Here is a 9,270-nt window from a genome sequence, read left to right on the forward strand (position 1 = left end):
TTTAACCATTACGTTTATTGCAGAGAGTAGTGAAGACAGGACAAGAAGGGACACAGATAGGCGCTATCTTTTAAGTGTTTTTTGGACTCAGATCACACATATTTATAATTTAAAAAGAAAAACTTCAACATGCGCAGGCACAGCTGCGTCCAGGAAAAATAGTTATTTCTTTGACAAGTAGTGTAATGACACACTAACGCAATCTCGGCCAAGATTATGAATACTTGCTGACTCAATAATCAATGTAGTATAGTTTCTTTACTGTTTGGCAAACAGGCAATCGCTGCGTTTCTTTACATTGTTGCAATGTTCCCTGAATCTTTCCTTGAGATGTTGCCCCATTTGCCCTCTATAATGCTTACCCCATGATAGGAGTATCTGATAAACGGTACCTTATATGCAGGGCACGTAACGTGTCCTGTGATTCTTATTGCAGCCAAGCCTCTCCTCTGAGTATCTGGGTTGCTGCTTTTCCATAGTTTAACATGCTTATTTGAGGCCATGAACATTATGCTGATGATTCCGAGCACCAACCGTTTTATATTGTTGAATATTCCGTGCAGATATGGCATCGTGGCAAACATTTTTCGGCCATCAAGATTTGGCTTTTTTTTTTTTTGGCTTGGCAACTGGAAGGTGGTTTTCTGGGTAGGGCATATGCAAACGATACAGCAAGGTGAACAGGATATCCTGCTTGTGTCAGGGGAGTTCTTTGGAAATTAAGGCTTGTCCACAAGTAATAGGAACAGAAATTTTACTGCGTTAGCGAGCCACAGTGGCATAGGCAGAAATTCATTTCGGGGAAGAGGGCGAGTGGGGGCATGGGCCCGGTCTGCTACCCCCTCGCTACGCCACTGTCCAAGCAGTGTCAGACAATGCACCTTTCTACCATTATTGAGTGGGAGAAACTAAGAGGCAGCAATGGCTTGTTTCCCATCAGTTCGTATAACTAGCTCATGCACTTTTTTATGCAAATGAAATTGTACACTTCAGGAACCTGATATGGTACAATCCTTGCCCGGATGCTGGTGGGTAAGCACCAGTGGGTGTTAGTAATCATGTGCCAGTGTTAATATGTTAGTGGCTTCAGATTTCGAAAGAACCTTTGTGGTATTTAATAAAGAAAGACGCAGTCATCCTCATATCTAAAACATTTAAAAACTTATGTGCTTGCATATTGTACTAATTAATCATGTTCCTATTTCTTGTGGACGAGGCTTGATTTCAAGAACTCGCTGGATGCAAGCAGGATATCCTGCTCCCCTTGCTGTATTGGCGCAGAAGCCCTACTAAACAAACACCTTCCAGCTGCCAGGGCCAAAGAAATGGCTAATTTGTGATGGCCAAAATATGTTTGCCACTATGTCATACCTGCACGGGATATCCGACAATATAAGAACGGTTGGTGCTCGGGCAATCATCAGCATAGTGTTCACGGCCTCAAATAAGCGTGCTAAACTATGAAAGGTTGCAACCCAGACACTCACTTGGCTGCAATAGGAATCACAGGACACATTATGTGCTCTGTAAGGAAGGCATCGTTTATCAGATGATGGGATAAGCATTATGTGGGCAAATGGGGCAGTGTATCAAAGAAAGGCTCAGGGAAGACTCAACATAAGAAAGGCAGTGATGACTGGTTAGCTGAACACTGGAGCATGTGTGGTTGCTTCCCACTTTTTGATGAGAGTTTCATCGTGCGTAGCACAGCAACGAAACTACTACATTAAAATTGAGTCAGCAACTATTAATAATCTTGGCTGAGATTGCATTAGTGTGCCTTCACTATCTTTAACAAAGAAATAATTATTTTCTTCGATGGAGCTGTGCCTGCGCACGCCCAATTTTTTTTTCATGGCAGCTGCACCACAGTTTCATGGCAGCACAAACAACACAGATGTTCGATGGAAGATGGAGGAGGCTTGAAGAGACGAAAAAAAATCTTCATACGGTATGTCACTGCAGCCAACTCTTGTACGAGTAGACTGCCTTCATCAAGATGGCAACATCAAGAATTAACAGTTGCTCCCTTTATGAAGACACTCCAAGTTGCAAAACGTTGGCTCTAGCGACATCCCACGTTCAAAGATTACAAGCTCAACAATACAAACTATTCGACGTTCCATGTTCAAGGAATGCAAACTAAATAATATGCATTGCACTGAAGGCAGAAGGTACGTTTCTCACTCCTAAGCTAAAGGCCAGTACATGCTGTATATCAATAGACCTTATGCAAAATTGCTGCCATCTGTTGGAGGTTTGACGAAGCTAACGATTCGGCGCCATGTTGGAGGCTTGTGCCCGAATTCTATTGCTGTCGCCGCTATCACTTCTTGCTTGTATCCGCTTTGGTAGTCGGCAATCAGGGCATAAAAATGTCAGGCGGCCTGTACACGTTACCGGCATTTCCTAGTTTTTACGTTGACGGTTATTACGTGTAAAGAACCGCCTCACAGCGAGAAGAAGGTACAAGTTTGACACTGCGAGTCACGTGCTGGCCTGTCGTCGTCGATAATGAAGCTCTGCGCTAGGTTACAAATTGGCCTGTCTGTTTTCAGTGTAGCGAATAAAGCGTTGTTAGCTATCTGAATATCATGCTTGTATAATGTAGGATGGTTGGGAAGAGGCTTTATTTAGCGCGGCTAGGCGCAGCGATGACGGTAAGAAAGTGCAGTTGGCCCAATTGAAAGCATATTTCATGAGGGACAGCCTATGTCGAGCCGACGTAGTGTCCATCTAATTTTAAATAAAACGTTGTCCTCTTTTTATCTTTGAAATAATATTATTTCGCTGTTGTAGTCATCCGACCTATGTTATGTACAGAATTACCGTGCGATTAAAATGCAGAAAATTGCGCATCTCATGCACGTGGAAAGTGAACATGAAAAGTGTAGTGTCTCCTAGAAGTAGATGCCGATCAGCTGGTATTTTATTGAATATCCTTCCGATATGTGATCCTATATAACAGGAAACACCAAGAATATCGTGTTCACATTGTCGCTTTAGGGGCCTACTGGTGCTTACAATTTAAACCCGTTGCGGCAAGGCAGTTTTGCTTCGCCGACTGAAACCGCCTCAGCGCGTAACCAGTGGTAGCGCACCCACGGTAGAATGTAGCACATTTCCCGGAACAGCATTTTATTTAGTTTCATAAGAAAAGTACCACGCACTTGAAGCACCTGTTAACATTTCATAGCAAACTGGAGTGTACAGAGGATTTTTCCGAAGGGGGGATCAGCTTTTGGGAGAACCTGATTTGCTCTTCCTGGGGTATAAGTTAAACAAAAAAAGTAAGGGGTGGGGGCGGTCCAGGACATCCGGGCAATACCCGTCTGAACCTGGCAGTGATACCACATGAAATGCTTGAAAAATACGCATAGTGAAGAAATACGCACGCAAAGCATCCCACCAGACGCTACCTTGTTAAACTCCACCATCGAAACAAAACTACAAACAACACGCTCCAGCACAATCGGTCCGTCCGCTGCAAATCAATGACGCGCACGAGCTATCTGTCTAACATGTAATTGTTATCGCAATTTAATAAACAAGCTAATATCAACAGCAGCGCAGGCATGTGCGAGTAGCCGCGATGCAGCTTTGAAGCTCGTACACGAAGTGGGTTTGTGCCTGCAGCAAGCACACGGTGCGAAAACTTTCTTGTTCTGGCATGACATGAAAGAGTGTTCTCTGATGAGTGCCGATGCTGTCACATACCACATATATTAACGGCGAACGGAAACACGGCGTTAGTCGTAAGCAGTAACCGAAGCAACGGAACGATCTGCTGATTCTCGTCGGCCACGAGGAAATGTACTACATGAGGCTTGGTTCCTGCAAACCTTCTTTCAGCATCCCAATTTCCTCAATCTCAGCAACACAGCACTCGAAAATATGTTGGCATTTTCGTTCTTATCAGCCGCCACACATTGATATGTACGCTCCTTGTCTACATGCGGAGCGCGCTTAGCCTTCAACATGGCGGAAATGCACACAGCGGCCGCTAGATGGCAGCAGATTTTGCATAAGGTCTATAGGTGCTATGTGTCCAAACTGTCGCAATCTAGTGATGAAAAGAAATGCCTACCACTCATTATGGCTTGCCCGGGCTTGCAGGAAGTATGCTCCTATCTTGTACTGCAATCTGTCCTCTGTGTCGGTGCCATGAACAGCTCTCATCGCTGATACATGCATAATAGATACCACAAGGAAATGTTGATTTTCACTCAAGACAAACCCAACCACACACAGATAGTGAGTACCAAACATGTCCTCAGGCAAGTCTATATTCATATATTAAAGAGATCGATCCTAGAATGAAGGGATCAGGGTGCAATAAGAACAGGTATTAGTGGACCAGCCACTTGCAGACTATTGAAAGAGTGCCATTGCGTGTTCAACATTCACCATGTACACAGTAAGCAATCAGTCATGGGCACGTTACCAGTAAAATGTAACAGTGTTACAGTTACCTAAGCCAAAAAAGTGGGATAGGTTCAAACAGGAGAAAGTGCCTCAGACAGGCTGGCCGACGTTTCCATAGGGGGACCTATTTTTATCGAAGGCACCTTGTCATCCTTGGCGTGTTAGTTTTAAAGGGTTAGTGTTGACGTGATGTCTAGCGGTGGTGCTTGTCGCTGTTGGTAATTGCTGCCTGGAAAGAGAAAACTAGAGAGAGGAGTGTAGCCCTTGCCACATCATTTCAAGAAAGTTTGCAACGGCGCTCAGGCCTCTCATCTCAGAAGTAAGGGGAGCTGCAAAGAAGGAAAAAAAAAAGCAAGAAAAAGGAGAGAAAAAAGAAAAAAAAATGGAAAAGGGGGGGGGGGTCCTACTGAGCGAGAGCCGTCAAAGGCAAAAAAAAAGAGTGGAGTATCAAAGCCACTTGGAAAGGCTGCAGAAGGGCGGCACGTCTAGCCCTCACAAAGGGCTGCAGAAGATGGTGGGTAAGGCAACTACAGGCGGGGAAAGCGGGCGGCGTACTTTTAAAAGCCCACATGTGAAATTTAAGTGATATTGAGAGGGGTGTCTGAAAAACACGTGCTTGATGGGTGAAGTCATTGGCTCTGTTAAAGTAACTGTTACAGTTACAGTTACAGAGTTTCCAAAAGTAACCTGTTACAGTTACACTTACTGTGACAAGTAACGTCGTTACTTTGTTGCAGTTACTGTGACGAAGTAACGTCGCTACTTTTCCGTTACTGTATAAAATAAATAATAGATTACAAACCAAACGATAGAATTCATTTATTAAATATGTATGAAGGCATGCGGGCAGTCAAAATTGCACGTGGTAAAATCCTAGACGAAGTAAACCTAATAGGGGGCCAAACACAAGCATTTGTTGTGTCCACCTCATTTTGTTGCATCAATTTTGTTGTTCATGCACCGTTGGTGAAAAAGGGAATTTATTTGCAAATAATAATAACAAATGTCCTCTGATACTCAAATGGAAAATGTGGTTGATGCACTAGAACGACAGCAGTATCATAGGATGTTTATTAACGACACCCAGAAGCGCATGCAAATAGCAACGGAGAGTGTGTGACGAATGAAGACGACGTCCATTGTGTCTGTTCCATATATATGTTCAAGGTGTATCAGACCCTGTTCGGTTAGCTTTGCGTCCGCTGGGCATACAAACCGTTTCTAAGTCCCGTTATATTCTGGGGCATGTGTTCGCGAAACCCAAAGGTTGCACACCTGCAGACGATCAGAGTAGGGTGATATACAAGCCCGATGCGGGCATTGCGACGCGACTTGCATCGGTGAAACGGGAAGGAAAGAATCAACGAGGCTTAAAGAAGGCAAACGGGATGTTGTTAAAGCAACTCATGCAACGCATTCTAAGATGGAGCTTGTTTAACACTTCCGGAGAACAGGGCATAGCTTTGACGTAAACACTGTGACGACGCTGGCTCGTGAACGAAGGTGAGGGGAAGGAACTCCTGGAATCGCGGTTCATTCGCCGCGACGCGTCGGCTTGCAATATAGTTACTGTATATGGCACCTTTAGGAGCCATGTCGTAGCATATATAGTAACTATAGTCGGATACAACTTAAGAAGTCAGGAGAGACTAAAGAAAAGAAATAGTCCCGCTCATGCACGCGCCGATGTTCTCCAAAGGCGAAGCCACCGCCATCCCGCTCATGATGTCCGTCCCGAGTGCGCGCCCATTGGTGCAGGCTTGTGTTCATCTGCCTTTGAGGAGAAAATGCCGCTGACTTCTAAAGTTGTATCCGACTATAACATGCAACAACCACATTCCCCTACTGGTTTACACGGACGTATGGGACACTGGTCGATCTCCGCAAATTTTTTTCTTTCTTTCCTTTTCTTTTTCTTGTTGCCAGTGTATACTGAGGATGTCACATGCATAGGAGGCAAAACGTCCATGTGATTTTGTTAATAATTGTTGTATTAAGTTGGAGTAAACCTTTTACAATTAGTTTCAAAGAGGTTTTGAAAAATTACTTAGTTCACAGTATTTGTGCCTCTCAACCGTTCGCGCTCTGCTGCTTTCTTGCCGTCAGTCAAACACGATTATTGCGCAGCCTCGGACGAAGGAGAATATAAACTTGGCGTCGTGATGTTCCACCGGTACACCAAGAACCGAGCTAGAAGCTCAAGTGACAAAAAGGATATATATACGCCGGAAAAAAAAAAACTACTTGAATTTAGGAAGTTGTTCAGTTCCAACATGATTGACTTAAGACATGTAGTTTACAAGTAAACTTAAGTTGTGTTAAAGACTGACTGCTGACCTCGGTCTTCTGCAGGGTAGATAATTCTCTAAGCGACCTCCACCCCTAAATTGGTAGGGGAGCCGTGCTGTGGAAAGATGAAAGGTGGAGAGGATATGGGAAAGTAACTGTAACGGTATTTCCCATTACAGTTACTCTGTAAAAAAGTAACAGTGTTACCGTTACAAGTTCCTATAAATTAAAAGTAACTAGTTACAGTTACAAGTTACCGAAAAAAGTAACTAGTTACCGGTAACGCGTTACTAGTAAATAGTTATTGCCCAAGACTGTAAGGAATACCCGAAATATGCACATAGCCCTATGGGCGATCCACATGAAAATAACGATATGCACACTTTTATCGAAATATAAAAAAAATGAAAGAGTGTGCGTGGTCCATGTGCACTTGGTGTGAGGTGGGAATGAGCCATGCATATTGTATTGCATCATGAATGTAAGCCATTCAGGGAACAAACTTTTGGTTCTCTAAAGCGAATTCCCGTGTAGTTTGTCTTGTAGAGTTGAGCTGTCAATTTGATTTCATTTTAAGTTATGTAAGGCCTTCACAAAACCGATAATATTTTCTAACTTTCTGTGAACTTCTGGAAACATATATGAGAATTGAGATCTTTTTCTTTTAATTTATGACCTTACAAAGCTCAATAAACCCTAAATCACTGCATACTAAACCTTGGTTATGCATTTAAGTAAGAGAGCAATATTGGTACTATGCTAAGTAAAAAAAAGCGTGAAAATACAATAACTTAAAGCACCACACAATAAAGCAACATTCTCGCAACATGAGCACAATCTAAGTTATTTGTGATAGAGAACCTCATGTGCTTAAAGATGCTAAGAAAAAATATATAATGGCAGAACACGAGCTCATGCATATTTTCTCAAACACACAATATTGAAACAAAGAGTAGCATGTGTTAGCTTAATTAACCTAATTGAATTGACATATTCGTCTACTAACACTATTTGATATAAACATGTGCTTCTTCACATTAAGTACACATTTGTTGGAGTGTGCACTTAGTACCAGTACGTAACGTAATTCACTCAAATGCATTACTTCGAGTGAGCTCCTTTAAAACATTTATGAGGCAGCTAGGTTAAAATCCTAACCACAAAACAACTGCATGGATTTCTGGCGAAAAGCTCGGGGACGCAACCACGAAAACATATCCATCATCGTGTGCGCGTGTCAGGGCTGTGTGTTTTGCTATCACGTCAGGGGCGTAGCCAGAAATTTTTTTCGGGGGGGGGGGGTTCAACCATACTTTATGTATGTTCGTGCGTGCGTTTGTATGTGTGCGTGCCTATATACGCAAGCAAAACTGAAAAATTTCGGAGGGGGGGGTTGAACCCCCCCCAACACCCCCCTTGGCTACGCCCCTGTATCACGTCCCCAGTCTTGTGATAATTTTGCGTGTTATTGCCGAGTTTGGTGAACTCTCGCATCACCACAGTTAAAACATTATGGGACGACCCCATGTGTTTAAAAGCACACACTTTCTAACGGCGACAAGGGATTCTAGAAACACTCTCAAGCGATGATCTCGTACAGTAAACAGTCAAGGAATAACAGCACAACGACACGAGGCCTGCATGATCGAAGCATAAGATTGCGTAGCGCAATGCGCATCCTTCAAACATGTCATTTATGGTGGTGTATATAAGAGCACCCAAAGCACAAACCATACCTGCCTATCGGGTATCTGTTGATTATCCTCGCTGTGCCAACACGACGGTTCCTGCAAACAGTTTTCATGCAATGAAGTAACAAAGTTACGTAGCTCAGCGACCTTCTTCAACTTACCCAAGTTTGGCACAGTCGCTCGTCAAAAGGCTCAAGCTTCCGCTCCTGTGGAACCGCGGTCGCCGCATGTCAAAACACTCGGACGCGGATTGTCTTCGGAAGTACACTCGATCACTCGATCAACGTGAGTAATCGATGAACGAAGCAAGAAAGCACTTTTGAGCGCGGACACAAAGCTGTGCGTCCCGTGAGGCTGTGTTGAGTGGCAACGAACAACGACCATCATCCGCCACTGGATCAAGGCAGGAGAACGCCCCAACACGCGGAAAATGCCCAGTCGACGAATGTCGCGTACGATAAGCACGCAATAAACGCACACAATACACGATAAACATGTAAGCGCGGCACACATGTGTTCACGGGAAGCTGGTGGTGCTCCGGCAGTACGAGACCTGTTGCAACTGTTAGCTTACAGTCTAAACCAAAAAGAATGTAGGTGGCAGCAGTGTCGTGATATGCTACAGGCCATAATGTTTATTAAAAATAAAACGTATTTGTGGCTTTTCACACAGGCGAAGGTCAGGGAGGCGGGGCTCTGTATATAAGCGTTGCGTCCGCCTTTCGCGTCGGGCCCCATATAAGCGTTGCGTCCGCTCGAGCCATTTCCGCCTCGGGCTCCATATAAGTGTTGCGACCGCTCGCGGCCGCATATAGCGGGCCCAATCCGTCACCGCAGAATTTGTCACGCTTAATGGCGATTGAAG

General features: G+C 44.0%; 1 long non-coding RNA gene across 1 annotated transcript; it reads right to left on the reverse strand.

Moving 5' to 3' along the window:
• Nucleotides 1–4,102: 4,102 nt before the first annotated feature.
• Nucleotides 4,103–8,955, reverse strand: LOC125760410 (uncharacterized). The gene is made up of 3 exons (XR_007417987.1): nt 8,567–8,955; nt 8,451–8,501; nt 4,103–4,181 (listed from the first exon to the last, which is right to left on the reverse strand). It is a non-coding gene; the product is annotated as an uncharacterized LOC125760410 (long non-coding RNA).
• Between the last annotated feature and the right edge of the window lie 315 nt (nt 8,956–9,270).

The sequence above is a fragment of the Rhipicephalus sanguineus genome, chromosome 11 (assembly GCF_013339695.2).
Source record: "Rhipicephalus sanguineus isolate Rsan-2018 chromosome 11, BIME_Rsan_1.4, whole genome shotgun sequence".
In the NCBI taxonomy this organism is placed as follows: domain Eukaryota; kingdom Metazoa; phylum Arthropoda; class Arachnida; order Ixodida; family Ixodidae; genus Rhipicephalus; species Rhipicephalus sanguineus.